Source organism: Polypterus senegalus, chromosome 9 (genome assembly GCF_016835505.1).
Source record: "Polypterus senegalus isolate Bchr_013 chromosome 9, ASM1683550v1, whole genome shotgun sequence".
Classification (NCBI taxonomy): Eukaryota; Metazoa; Chordata; class Cladistia; order Polypteriformes; family Polypteridae; genus Polypterus; species Polypterus senegalus.
Window position 1 is genome coordinate 155,289,113 of NC_053162.1, and position 15,494 is coordinate 155,304,606.

Below are 15,494 nucleotides of genomic sequence, written 5' to 3' on the forward strand. Positions count from 1 at the left end.
AAAAATACTAAACCAAGATGAGTACATTTTGAAGGTCTCACACTACAGAGTTTTGCTATGGGTGTTGACAGCTGGACTGTTTTATAATAAGTAATAGTTGTATGTATAATGAATAATAAATGTGGTTTATTACTGCAACGATAAAAAAATTCATAAAGCAGTCTTATTAAATGGTCTTTCATCTAAATCCAGATTACACTGCAAAAGAAAACAAAAAGAAGTTTCTGGAAATGGCTACAAATGCGTAAGATAGATAGATAGATAGATAGATAGATAGATAGATAGATAGATAGATAGATAGATAGATAGATAGATAGATAGATAGATAGATAGATAGATAGATCAAACAAACTCTGAATGTGGCATTAGTCTCTGCTTGAGTACCACAGTCCAGTCAAATTAATCATAAGTCAGAATAGCATGCATGTCTTTAACTTGTAGAATGAAATCAGAGCCTGTCCATCCATTTTCCTAATTTAATGGTGCATGTCAATTGGGACCTAAAACCTATTCTGGCAGCACAGGGCACAATTTAAAGCCAAGAACTGGGATCTAAGCTGAAAACTTTGGTGTACTGACGAAGCAGCACTTCCCCTTCGAACTCATATTGGAAAAAGTTGGCTCCAAAAATGGATATAAAAATGTAACTATACTGTTATTGACAAAATATTACAAAACCCATAAAAATTCTATACAAAGATGTTAACAGTACTATGCATAATGTATAATGACATCAATAATATCAAATCCCGGGGTGATTTAGATTTTTTTAACCGTTTTAACTGCTCACTCTCTCTCTCTCTCAAATATATATACTGCATATATATATATATATATATATATATACTGTATATATATATATATATATATATACTCTATATATATATATATATATATATATATATATATATATATAAACTGCTCAAAAGAATTAAAGGAACACTTTTTAATCAGAGTATAGCATAAAGTCAATGAAACTTATGGGATATTAATAGCATAAAGTCAATGAAACTTATGGGATATTAATCTGGTCAGTTAAGTAGCAGAGGGGGTTGTTAATCAGTTTCAGCTGCTGTGGTGTTGATGAAATTAACAACAGATGCACTAGAGGGGCAACAATGAGATGACCCCCAAAACAGGAATGGTTTAACAGGTGGAGGCCACTGACATTTTTCCCTCCTCATCTTTTCTTCACTAGTTTTGCATTTGCCTACAGTCAGTGTCACTACTGGTAGCATGAGGCAATACCTGGACCCTACAGAGGTTGCACAGGTAGTCCAACTTCTCCAGGATGGCACATCAATACGTGTCATTGCCAGAAGGTTTGCTGTGTCTCCCTGCACAGTCTCAAGGGCAAGGAGGAGATTCTAGGAGACAAGCAGTTACTCTAGGAGAGCTGGAGAGGGCCATAGAAGGTCCATAACACATCAGCAGGACCAGTATCTGCTCCTTTGGGCAAGGAGGATCAGGATGAGCACAGCCAGAGCCCTACAAAATGACCTCCAGCAGGCCACTGGTGTGAATGTCTCTGACCAAACAACCAGAAACAGACTTCATGAGGGTGACCCAAGGGCCCAAATGTCTACTGCGCCCTGTGCTCACTGCACAGCACCAGGGAGCTCAATTGGCATTTGCCATAGAATACCAGAATTGGCAGGTCCACCACTGGCGTCCTGTGCTTTTCACAGATGAGAGCAGGTTCACCCTGAGTATATGTGAAAGACGTGAAAGGGTCAGGAGAAGCCGTGGAGAATATTATGCTGCCTGTAACATCGTTTAGCATGACTGGTTTGGTGGTGGGTCAGTGATGATCTTGGAGGCATATCCATGGAGCGACTCACAGACCTCTACAGGCTAGACAACGGCATCTTGACTGGCATTAGGTATCAGGATGAAATCCTTGGACCCATTGTCAGACCCTACGCTGGTGCAGTAGGTCCTGGTTTCCTCCTAATGCACGACAATGCCCGGCCTCATGTGGCAAGAGTATGCAGGCAGTACCTGGAGGATGAAGGAATTGAAACAATTGAATGGCCTTCACGATCCCCAAACTTAAACCCAATAGAACATCTGTGGGACATTATGTTTCGGTCCATTAGGCGCCACCAGGTTGCTCCTCAGACTGTACAACAGCTCAGGGTTGCCCTCATACAGATCTGGGAGGAAATGCCACAAGACACCATCCGTCGTCTCATTAGGAGCATGCCCCGATGTTGTCAAGCATGCATACAAGCTCGTGGGGGCCACACAAGATACTGAAAAGCATTTTGAGTAGCAGAAATTAAGTTTTTGAAAAATGGACTAGCCTGCCACATCTTCATTTCACTCTGATTTTAGGGTGTCTAAACAATTGAGCCCTCTGTAGGCAGAAAACTTTTATTTCCATTAAAAGACTTGGCATCCTTTTGTTCCTAAGACATTGCCCTGTCGTTATTTGTATAGATATCCAACTTCATATTGAGATCTGATGTATCTAATGTGTTTCTTCAAAGTGTTCCTTTAATTTTTGTGAGCAGTGTATATATATATATATATATATATATATATATATATATATATATATATATATACACACACACACACATACAGTATATATATACATACACACACATGTTTTATATATATATATATATATATAATATATATATACTATTATATATATATATATATATATATACATACAGTGGAACCTCGGTGACCTGAACTAATTTCCCCCATAGGATTGTATGTAAATACAATTAATTCGCTCCAGACCATACAAACTGTATGTAAATATATTTTTTTTAAACATTTTTAATCACAAAAATGGTTAATTATACCATAGAATGCACAGTGTAATAGTAAACTAAATGTAAAAACATTGAATAAAACTGAGAAAACCTTAAACAGAGAAAACTAACATTGCAAGAGTTCACGCTATAGCCTTATGAACTGCTTGCTGTAAACACTTTTTTTTAATAAGTTTTAAGCACAGATTTGAAAAATCCTTAATTTATACAAAAACAAAACCATAAACAACTGAGAAAACTAACCTTGCATGCATGCACATCTGACCGAGAACAATGTTCTGGGAGAGACTGAACACGTGCGGAAATCATCGGCGCATACAAACCGGAAGGGAAACTGGCTTCTTCATCACCCGAGTGTGTGGTCATGAACAGATGCAAAAGTTTGCCGAACTTTTTGGTCGTAACCTGATTTGTACATGTTCCGAGACATTCGTGACCTGAGGTTCCACTGTATATATGTAATGTACTAGCTGTGTAAGCCTGTTCTGTAAAATGCTTGGGGTCCTGCAAACTATTGAAATTATCAGAAAAAAGTTTGAAATGTAGAGGTGTCAGGTAATTGAAGGGAACTACTCTGGGCATCTCTATCCTAGGAGGTTTCGTTTGCCAACATGCTTGCATCGTTTGTGCATTAGCAGCTAAGCGACTTTGGTTTTCTTCAGAGGTTTTGTTTTGTCAACGTGCTCACCTCGCTTGTGTATTCTCAGAGTTGGAGCCCTTACCCTGACTCTGACGGGCCCTGACGGGCAAACACACTTTCACATGTAGACATTTATATATAAGATATTGTCACACACGTGCGCATGGAAGGCAGCTAAAATGCTCAAAGGGAGGTAATTCCATGCCAGACCAGGGGATGGCAGAGTGCACTGATGCCTACTCTTTTTCATCATCAGACAGACCCTGGGAAACATCACCTGGATCCAATGACATAACCTTTCTGGGTTCTGGACCTGATGATGTCACTTCCGGTTCGGGTCCTGAAGAACCACAACCTTCACTTTTGGCAGCCAATTTCAAGTATATGGGCGGCTGTCCACAAACCTCTTTCTGTGTTTGGTTGAATCCTTTCACTATATATATATATATATAGTGGTCGATAGGGGGCGCTCTCGCTCCCTTGAACCCCTGTCCGCGACTCCAGACACCAGGTAAACGTCCAAATTCTGACTTTATTTAATCGCCACAGTGTACAAAACACACTCTCCACCACTATACTCATAAATCACACCAATACAATCAATAAACAATCCTCAGGCTCCCAGACGCGTTGCCACCCTTCCACCCAGCTCAGCTCGCCGTATGGGAGCTCTCACTGTCCTTTTATATCTCCTGACCCGGAAGTGTTCCCAATCCCCAGTCCATGTGATTCTCAATCACTCCTGGGTCAGGTAAAAGTTCTTTTCTTCAACCCGGAAGTCCGTCGCTCTTCCTATGATGAACTTCCGGGTCATAGGGCACGAAAAAGTCCTCGGTCTTCCCTGCAGCTCCCTCTTGTGGCCCGCATGGCATCCAGCAGGGCTGTGCATAAAAACCACATTGTCCATGATGCCCTGCTGGTCTTCTGGGGACCTCCATTCTGCAAGGAGGGCTCCACCTGGCGGCTTGGGGTATTGGCCGGGATAAATATAGTATATTGAACCTGAGCCTTATAGTGATATTCCACTGTGGGTATTTTTATAATAGCCCATAAATGTGCTCTTACGTGCTAAGATATGTTAGTTACCAGTTTGTAGCATTTGTGTTGTATTTTGTAGGAGCACATTCTACCTGTAAAATACATTCTTTTCTCTCAAACCCAAAAAACAAGCACTCACACCACAAAATAGGCAGTGGATGACAATACCTGTGAACATTGGAAAAAAAAGAACTAAGGTTGACTTTTAATGTCGGTTTAACTTTTTTGAAATAAACATCTGTGAAGGCAGCACAAAGCACATCAACATCATTAAACAAGAGCCTCTGGTACAAAAGGATCAAAGGCAGTTTTCTTGTCTATCGCTGGGTTTCCTTGACTTTTCAGCTCTGCCCAGGAGACTTGCTTTGGAGAAAAGGGCCCAAGGCTCCATGGTGTGATGACTTCCAAAAGGACAGCTCTGAGATGGTAACTCATGAAGACAACCAATATCAGCAACAGAGTGTTGAAGCTGTCCGGTTTTATAATCTTATTCAAATATTATTAGTAGTGGGAGTAGTACTATTGCCAAGTGCATTGCTTGCGTGTCCAAATAGCATGAAATCTGTCACCACTCCCTGCTACCATGGTAAATAATGATGTATAAATATTATTAACTCCATTTGCCTAATAAATAACAAGTTACTATTTGTCCCTCTTCTCAATCTTCTGCACGGTGTTCAGAATATTCTGGCAATTTCTAGGCCTGCAGCTATAATTTTGTTGTATAATTCTCTCTGAATGTTCACATTTTACAATACCAGCTATGGAATATGGCCAGCCATTCATACAATACCAATACCCCCAGGCCGCCAGGTGGAGCCCTCCCTGCAGCATGGAGGTGCCCCGAATGCCAGCAGGGAATTATGGACATTGGAGTTTTCCTTTACAGCCCTGCTGGATACCAAGGGGGCTGCTAGAAGGCACTGCAGGGAGAAGCAATGACTATTTGCCCTATGCCCCGGAAGTACATCTGAGTCACATGTACAAGTGGAACAATGTACTTCCGGGATGAAGAAGAGGATTTTTATCTGGCCCGGAAGTGATAGGAGATCACATGGACTGAGGGATTAAAAACACTGCCGGGTCAGGGACTATAAAGGACTGTGGGAAATCCCCAGACGACGAGCTGAGCTGGGTGGAAGGGTGGCAACGCGTCTGGGAGAGTAGAGGATTGATTAGTGAATGTATTGTGTATTATTGTGGAATTTATGAGTATTGTGGAGAGGAGGGTGCTTTGTGCACTGTTAATAATAATAATAAAGTCAACTTGTTGAACTTTTACCTTGTGTCTGACATATTGTCCGAGGGTTCAAGAGGACGAGATCAGCCTCTATCTGTCACACAGCTTATACAGTGCCCTGTATTTTGAGCTGTTTCAATCTACATACCATTTTGCGAAATTGACACTAAAACTTAATTAGAAACTCATTTTACAATTGTGAAACAAAAAAATTCATGGAATTTAGTTTTTTGGACAGGAGAACAAGAATCCTTGTTCACACATCCACGTTTACCTGTGTTCCTTTCTGCAGCTGCGTAATGAAGGTAATGGCCTAGAAACCAGTAAATTCAATTCTGTTTATTCATCTTGTTCACACTGTGGAGGAGTGCAGTATGTTTCTTAAAAATGTGACAGGTTGCATATTTTCCACACAAAGACACACCATGCACAACTGTGTTTTTTTTTTCTCCACTGGAAAACAAACATGGAAAACTGCATTTCCACTGATAGGCCAACTGTTCACCTTTCTGATTTCTTCATTTCTGCTGAAATGCTTGAAGGTATGCACAGTCAGTATGCAATGGATCTTCAAGTTTCTTTTTTGTCTCTGATGCATCTTTAGAACTGTGGTTGCCAAAAAATGTACCAGTAAAACATCAACAACACACCTGGAGGCTCAAAAAAAATTTCAACACGTTACAAGAAACGAGTCTGGTGATTTTTTTCTCTACTAGAGATCTTTATTTAAATAGTAAATGGCACACAAACATACATGAAAACACTACCAGACAGGTCCAAACTCCTTCTTTCTGGTGTCAATGGCTTGACTTTTGCTAGAAGCAACACACAGTTTCTTCTTCAAAATATTTTTTTGCCAAAGTAAACAATGAGTTTCATTGCAAATTCAATTTTGTGAGAATTGCTTTGTTCATTACTCTGCATGAGTGTATATAAACGCAAGCAAAAACTATGCACATACTAGCCATGTGCGCCCAACTACGTTGTGCATGTTAATGTTGTCTGTGGAGGGCTCCCTGTTTAAACGCGGCTGCCAGTCGTGAACTGTGCCCTTCGTCACACAGCATTATGATTTTTTATAAGGGGAACAAAATTACAAAAATAAACCCTTGGATATTGATTCGATAGGAATGGCCTACTCGGAATCACTGTCCGAATCATAATTATGTGATGGTGTAGGAGCATTTCTGCTTCTGTCCGTTCACAGTCCATCTCGTTTTCATGACGCTGTCGTTTTCCTCTCACGATGTCTTCTCAACTTTTCTCCAATCTCACAGGTTGCTTTGTGGCAATCCAAAGAGTAAGGCAATATACACAGACCAATGGTTATAAAAGAGGGCACATAGGTTTCCAGGCTCTTTAAAGCATAAATAGGGATCACTTCACTGACATGTGAGCAAGCTACGGTACAACTGTGAGATGCGAGCACTTGCCGGCTACAACGTAACAATAATAATTTCCGGAACGTGCTGTTACGTTGTCATTCATTTTACCCACTGTCTTTCTTTCATTCATATGTTACGTAGGCACGTACCTTTTATCTTCGGCAATCTCATTCTCTAACCAGGCCTCAGGAGCTAACCAGTGTAACACTGTCCACCACCCCTTTCTTTATTCCGGCACATTGTTGACATCCGTGAGTAACAACAACGTACTAAAGTGGAAGGTGGTCTACGCATGTATGGAATTTGCGGACAAACAAAGATCAAGATCTAAATGAAGATCTATTTAATTAATTTAAAGCACAACAATTTGTTTAGTTTGAATGTCTGTGTTTTGAGGTGTGACTGGAGTACTACAGTCTTCAGTAGTATAAGCCTGGAGGAAATTCTTAATGCAATGCCTCTGTTTTAGCTGTCTCTCTACTGCCATCTAGTGCTTCTTCTTCTAATTCATTTGCGGACAAACAAAGATCAAGATCCAAATGAAGATTATATATAGAGATACTTAATTTTTTTTCTATTACCTGTCTAAGACAGGTAATGTAGCAAGCATATATATATTGTACAGGGAGATTCACTCGAACGAGGCCCCAAATATTCTGTTGTAACTCCCATTATGATGAAACAATCTGAACCAATAAAATACGCTATATATCTTGAAGTATGTTTAATCGAATGCATTACAGGCAATGCTGGAAGTGGTTTCCATTTTCTGCCAAATATATTTCGACACGGCGCTCCATGTTCCTGAATGTATCGGCAAGCGTCTTGGGAGGGAATAGCAGCAATTTCACTTTGGATGTTTTCCTTCAAATCTTCCACAGTGTGTGGCTTGTTCCGATAGACTTTTCCTTTGAGCATACCTGAAAGGAGGAGTCTGGTGGTGTCAGATACGGTGACCGTGGTGGCCAAAGCCCCTTTGAAATGATCATGTTGCCGAAGAGGAACCCAAATGTCTGCCATGCTTCTTGCCTAAATGTGACACGTAGCTCCATCTTGCTGGAAGTAACCTTCCATTAACTCATGATCATCCAGTTGATTCTGACATTGCTTAAACTAATTGGTGACTAAATGGATTCACACCATGAAGACGCCCTGCTCAAAGCTGTACATCTCTATCCTGATGAGAAGTCGAGTGACTGAGTGAAGGGGTATGGGCAGTATGCACCCAGAAGTTGCAAACGGAAGTTAAACGTCGCGATGGCTGTCCAGCACCTACCTCATCGCTCAGACGCAGGGGCATCCCGGCTTGTTCGAAGCTCCATATACTACACATTGCACATTGTTTCATTCAGATTTCTTCGTCCTAGCGAGAGTTATTACAGAATATTTGGGGCCTCTTTCGAGTGAATCTTCCTGTATATATCTATCATACAGTAATCACAAGGGGCAGCACGGAGCTCCAAACCTCAGACACAATATCACCCAACATAGATGTAGTTTCAAACCCAATGGCCCTGGGTTCTTCCTGGTACAGGACAAATCCCGGCCTCATGTGGCCAGAGTGTGTAAGCAGCTCCTGGATGATGAAGGCTTTGATGCCACTGGCTGGTCCGCACATCCCCCAGCATTTCTTGTGTAATGGCCCGTCTCCTGGTATCTCCTCCATGCTATTGAGACTGTGCTTGGGATACACAGAAAACCTTCTAGTGATGACACAAATCGATGTTCCATCCTGGAGGAGCTGGACTACCTATATCAGCTGTAGGTACCACCTCATGCTACCAGTAGTGACAAGGACACTAGCAAAACACAAAACTGGAGAAGAATCAGTCAGGAAGGATAAGGACAGAGCAATTGTCTGTATTGGCCACCTTCAAAACCATTCCTCTTGGGGCTTGTCTTGCTTTTGCGTCTCCAGTGCACCTGTTGTCACTTTCATTTGCACCAAAGCTGGTGAAGCCGTTTCACAATCTCTTATTCTTCCTAACTATACAGACTGAGATCCCTGAAGCTAAAGTGTTTTTTTAAGTGGTATATATCAGCTGACTTGACCCACTTGACCCAATAATTTGTGGAGTGTCAGTCTAGTGTTTAAATCTAAGTGCAGATGTGTCAATGGTGCCAACAATGCAAAATCAAGAATCATGCAATCATTAAACAAATAACATTAGAGAAGAATATGCTTTGAGACATCCATTCTCACCAAGCCAGCATATACTGGGACCAGTCTCCTTTATATGACACTGTCATATGGGCTGTAATATTCTGCTGCTATTGACAACTGCAACCAAACAATACGTTTCCATTATGGAGCAAATTGTAATGTAGATTTGAAGGGAGATGGTGGATAAGTTTCGGGTCACTTGGACCCACTTTGAGAATAAATAAGACTAAAGACCATGCATGTTTGAGTCCTAGATTGCAGACTTCTAAAATGAAGCATCACAACTTCCAATTGAAATATAAGTTGGCCTGTCAATTTAGGCTGTGGTACCCACGGCCCTCAACTGGATTAAATAGGTGTGTAAATCGGTAGATGGATAGATAAATGAGTTCTGAATTGGTGTTTCAAAAGGTGTTGTGCAAATACATTAAAAGTGTAAAGCTGTCCAATGTTTATCTTATTTGATATACTGTATCTCTTTGAAAGCATCACAGTAATTGAGCACTAGAGCCCCACTGTAAATATAATATCTGTGGATGATTGCAATCGGATTTAAATATTTACATTATATTTACCACCTCTCAAGGTGGGCTGTATGGCTGGCACAGTGGATAATGCTGTTGCCTTACAGATCAAGAGTTTGAATCCTGCACCTGGATGTTAACTATCTGGAATTTTCATGTTCTCCCCATGTCTGTCTTGGAATTTTCTCTGGGTACCTCAGGTCAGGGTTCCTCCAGCATCATAAAAACATGCAAGATAGGTTAACTGGTTACTCAGAAATGGCCAATGACTCTGAATCAGATTAAACAGTATTTTTCAATGAGAAAAGTGTGGCACAGTGGCGTGGATTGGGGTTTGCGTCCCGGGTTCTCTCTGTGTGGAGTATGCATGTACTCTCTGTGTTCATGTGCACTTTCCCTTGGTGCTCCAGTTTCCCCCCACAATCCAGATTAGATGTTTTGGCCCTTGATGTGTGTCTGTGTGTGTATACACCCTGCATGGAGCTGGCACCCTGTCTTGCACCCACTGCTTGCTGATGTGGGCTCCAGCTGTCCTACAACCATGCTGTGAATAAGCAGGTTTGAAAAAAAGGAAGGCTGGAGAATGAAAAGCGATGAGTTGTAGTGTAGCCTGATCTTGTTACAGTAAGCTGTCTTAGGTTAAGGTGTATGCCAAATATATAATAATAGCTGCCATCATTTTCATTTACAGTTTCAGGCTGTCTCATATTATACAGTAGCATCTGCTTCTGCCTCCTCTGGCTTATGGCCGAGAGTGAAAAGGTTGATCATATTGATCCATTAAATAAACCAGAAACCAAAAACCATGTGTCCACATCTAGTGACACCACAGCCATAAAAGTGAGCTGTCTACACATAGGGGGTCACTGCTTAGACACTGGTCTGGCCACACCTGGAAGGGATTCTCTGACCCCAGCGTGAACCCTTTTCTAAAATATATCAAGCTAATCACGTGCACTTTCAAAGTTACACTTTACAAAAAAAAAAAAAAAATGAGCAAAAATAGATCAGTGGCAGGAAACTGACTCCATGATGCTGCACAAGTTGTCCTTGAAGCTTAGTCACAAAATAGAGGAAAAAACACAAGCTCTGTGTGTGAAGGTGTGAGAATGAAGCGACCTTGTGTTTGAAAGACAAAATGAGGCTGAGCGACCAAAGACATCAGGTGTCCCCCTTCTAGTTCCCTCCCCCTTCCACGAAGGTGTCATTGAAAAAAAAAAAGCAATGACAACTACATTACTCAAAGATGTCCTTTAAAATAAAAAAAAGTTTCTTGAGATATAGCTGATCACTGGAGTAAAGAAACATGTTTGAGCCATAAAAATAATATGAAACTCTTTCTTCTCCATTTAATTTTGGGAATGTTTCTCATTATTCAGTGGGGTGGGGTGGGGTAATAATGCAATTTGGATCTTATGTCGGGAGGATTTAACCAATGTGTATTTTGTATTTTTTTTACAGGGTAGTAATGTGGTCAAAACAGCCATTTCATGGACCCTGCATTCATGGGTCACCTGGATATTATACACGTGAACCCTGTGACTGTGTGGGTTGTACTCTGATTTTCCTTCCACATCCCAAAAGTGTGCAGGTTAGTCTAACCGGGGATTACAAATCGACTGACTGTGAGTGGACACTGACAAGGCCTTGTACCCTGTGCTTCCAGAATAAGCTTGGGCTCCCCACAACCCTGAACTGTATTAAAAACATTTGAAAGTGCTAGGTTGCTGCTCAAGATTCCTAGCCCAGGTGGTATCTGTATGGAGTCTAAACTGCTCCTGCATCTATGTGAGTTTTCCTCCATTAAGTAAAGGGTACCGCTATATTGGGTCTGTGAATGTGGGCTTGAGTGATAAACTAGCATCACTTTCAGAGTCGGTCCCCATATTTCCAAGAAATAGTCCACCTCCTTGAAGTCCTGTACTGGATAAGTGACTTTGGAACATTATTGTGTCAAAGTAATTTTTACAGCATTTTCTATAATAAAAAAAAAAAAAAAATCACATGTAATCTTAATTTTCCATAATGTATATTGTTGTGAACACCACACCATGGTATATATAGTGATAGAAGACACGGAATGGCTGGGGGGGATACTTCCTTACCCAGACAGGCAGCTATGATAAAGGAAGGAATGAATGGATGGCCATCCCAATCAGATTGGTTAGTGGTACTGGTCCTGGTTTTGCTGGAGGCCTCGGGTAGAGGGCTTGGAAGCCCAGCCCTGTAGGGCCCAAGGGCAACCGCCAGGCGGCGCCCCAGTGCCTGATTATCCCGGGAGCCCGGCACTTCCGCCACACCAGAAAGTGCCGGGGGAAGACGACAGGGCACTTCCGCCACACGGGGGTGTGTCCGCGGGAAATTGCCGGGAAGCAGCTGGAGCCCGTCCGGGTTCCTATAAAAGGGGACGCCTCCCTCCAGTCAGGAGCAGAAGTCGGGTGGAAGAGGACGGAGCTGGAGTGAGGACTGGAGCGGCCAGGAGAAAGAGAGGCATATATATATATATATATATATAGTGTATATATCTGTCCTGCGGTTGGTTGGCACCTTGCCTGGGATTGTTTCCTGCCTTGTGCTCTGTGTTGGCTGGGATTGGCTCCAGCAGACCCCCGTGACCCTGTGTTCGGATTCAGCGAGTTGGAAAATGGATGGATGGATGAATATATATATCTACTCTGTATATATAAAATCCTATGCCTAAAAGTGCAACGATTTTATGTGACATTTTTATGTCACTTTTTTGTCACATTTTAAATCAGGCTTATTTTAAAACCTACATATATATGTTTGGTATCATTCTTTTCAGAATTTATTAAACTTTAATGTGATGTTGTTAGATTCTTATTCCATTTTTAAATTATAAACTAAAAAATATCAACAACTCAAATCCTGTGAGATGAGACTTTGTGCCAAGAGATTTAACTACGCCCGGGGCCGTAAATAAAAGACAAAGAGTAGGACAGCTGCTGTACAGGCTTTTAAATGTTCAAAGTGCCGCACGACATGCAGATCACACGGCACGGCAGCAGTAGCAAGCCAGCAACGGATCGAGCAAAGAAGAGGGAAAAAAACCTGTATTTGTTTCCCATTGTATCACCGTTTAAAAGAGGGTTTTGTAGGAGCGACTGCATCTCCTTGGAGTGCGTTTAGCCCTCCTCTTCACAATGCAAGCAGCAAAAATGCGAAGTGGCTGGCATGTAGCACAGGCCGGTTAGTGAGCAGGGGGCAAACCCCCTCGTATATATATATATATATATATATATATATATATATATATATATATATATATATATATATATATATACATACACTACCAGTCAAAAGTTTGAACATGCTCAGAAATATTGTTTTGTTTTTGACAGAAACTGAACTTTTTTAAATCAAGATATTGATTTAAAAATACAGCAAATATATTACTAGTGTTTGTAAATGCTATTCATTTTTAACAAAGAAATTAACTTTAGGAATACCACAAACTTGCAACCCAAGTGAACAGAATACCAGGTTTCAGTGGTGCTAATGTAATTACAAAATTTTCTCAAATAAGCAATTAAGACTCACACTTGATTAATTAACCTAAGGGAGTTCACCATTAGGACACTAAAGGAATGGCTTTACAGTATAGTCATATGTGTATAATAAATTAAAAATCTGTCATTTCATGAAGTAACAGTCATTTGCAACAGTAGTAATGATATATATGTTTAAATCAATTTAATGGTATCTTGATAAAAAGAAAATATCAACGTCTATCAAAAACATGCAAAGTTCTGGGTGTGTTCCAAATTTTGACTAGTAATGTGTATATATACATCCATTTTCCAACCCGCTGAATCCGAACACAGGGTCACGGGGGTCTGCTGGAGCCAATCCCAGCCAACACAGGGCACAAGGCAGGAACCAATCCTGGGCAGGGTGCCAACCCACCGCAGATGTGTATATATATATAAAATATATTTACTGCACTTAATGCAGATGTTCTTCATTTTAGAGTGCAGGAGCTCAGTGAGGAAAACAGAAAAGTACTGCATTTCTAAAATGAAGCTGAAGAAAACCAATGTACTTTTTAACCAACACAGTGAAATAAAGCAAATATTGCAGTAAGCAATGGAGAAACAATAGATTGTGTTGAGGAATACATTTATCTTGGTTCACTGAGTACTTTGAATAGAATCCTCTCAAAAGAAATAAACACAAGAACAAAATGGAGTACATTTGGAAAGTCGAGGGGAATTTTTAAAAGCAATATTCTTACAGTATATGTCTGATGTACAAGGTTTATAACCAATGCGTTATACCTGTTAAGCCATACTGAAGCGAAACATGGAAACAGAATACAAACAAATACAACAAAAACTGAGTACTAACCATACAGCCATGGAAAGTTGTATGCATGATATTATTTTCAGACACAGGAAAATAAATTAGATCAGAAATCAAAGAAGAGGATGTCGTTGCCACCATTAAAAATAAACAACGTGGGATTGGGCAGGGTATGTAGCCAGATGAAGAGACCAATACACAGACAGGAGAAGTTTTAAACTGGATTGATAGAGAAAAAAGAGACAAAGGAGGGAGCCAAATTCAAGATGGATGGATGGTATAAAGAATTTGTCTGGAACAACCTTTGTACAAAAGACCAAAAACTGTTTCTTGGGGGGAAAAAGCTTTCACAAAAGGAAAATATATGTATACTGTTAAACACTTGCATATTAGGGGCTCCTTCAAGACTCTGGTAAGATGAACATTACCACCCTAAGATGACAGGGGGCACTGTCACCCATAACCTTGTCTTTCCATTTGCAGCTCCAAAGGACTGCAGTTAGACGAAGCCTCACCAGGCCTCTGTAGACCTCCCAAGCCAAACCCCTTGTGGGCTCAAATATATTTTATATATATATATATGAGTATATAAATATATATAGAAGTCACTGTCTCTTATTTGACTCTAGAGTGAGAAGGGTCTCTCTCTTTCTCCAGAAATTCATAGCCATAAAGCTTATTGTGACTGGCATGGGCAAATTCCTTTTGCTTTGTATTTTGTTATTTTCTTCTGTGAAATTTAAATGAGGTTACTGAGATGGTTCCCACATTTTAAACCTGTGTCTAACCCAGTGCTTCTCAATTATTTTCTGTCATGCCCCCCCTAGGAAGAAGAAAACATCTTGCGCCCCCCGCGTGACTATAAATAGTATCATTTGTCTATAAAATTGTTATAAGTACACCTCTGCATAACACTGTATCCTTATTAACGTATAAGAGAATAAAAAAAGAAAGAAATATGGACCAATTTACAACAAAGAATAGCTCTATTAAATGTAACAGAAAAGATTTAAAGTGCATTCTAAATTCAAAAAAAATTTTAAAAGAAAAATAAAAAAGCATGTTCCCCGAGGTCAAACTCGCCCCACTATTTGAGAAGCACTGGTCTAACCAGTCTGTTTAAAATATGTACATTGTGGCAGACAGTCGGGCCCTTACCCTGCCAGGACACCTCCATAGTGGAAGAACCAAGGGAGAGGTTATACACAGGACATTATCTCCCTCTGAGCACTAGATGGCAGTCCCTCTAGGTTGCAGCGGTGTCACGGATTCCCACAAGGCACTATGGGAGTTTGAGTTTGGCACAGCCTTGTTGGGTTCCATGGATTGGGGGTTGTCGGGCTTCTGCCTCAACCTGAAGCGCTTCAGGTCCATGCTAAAGGGCCACCGGA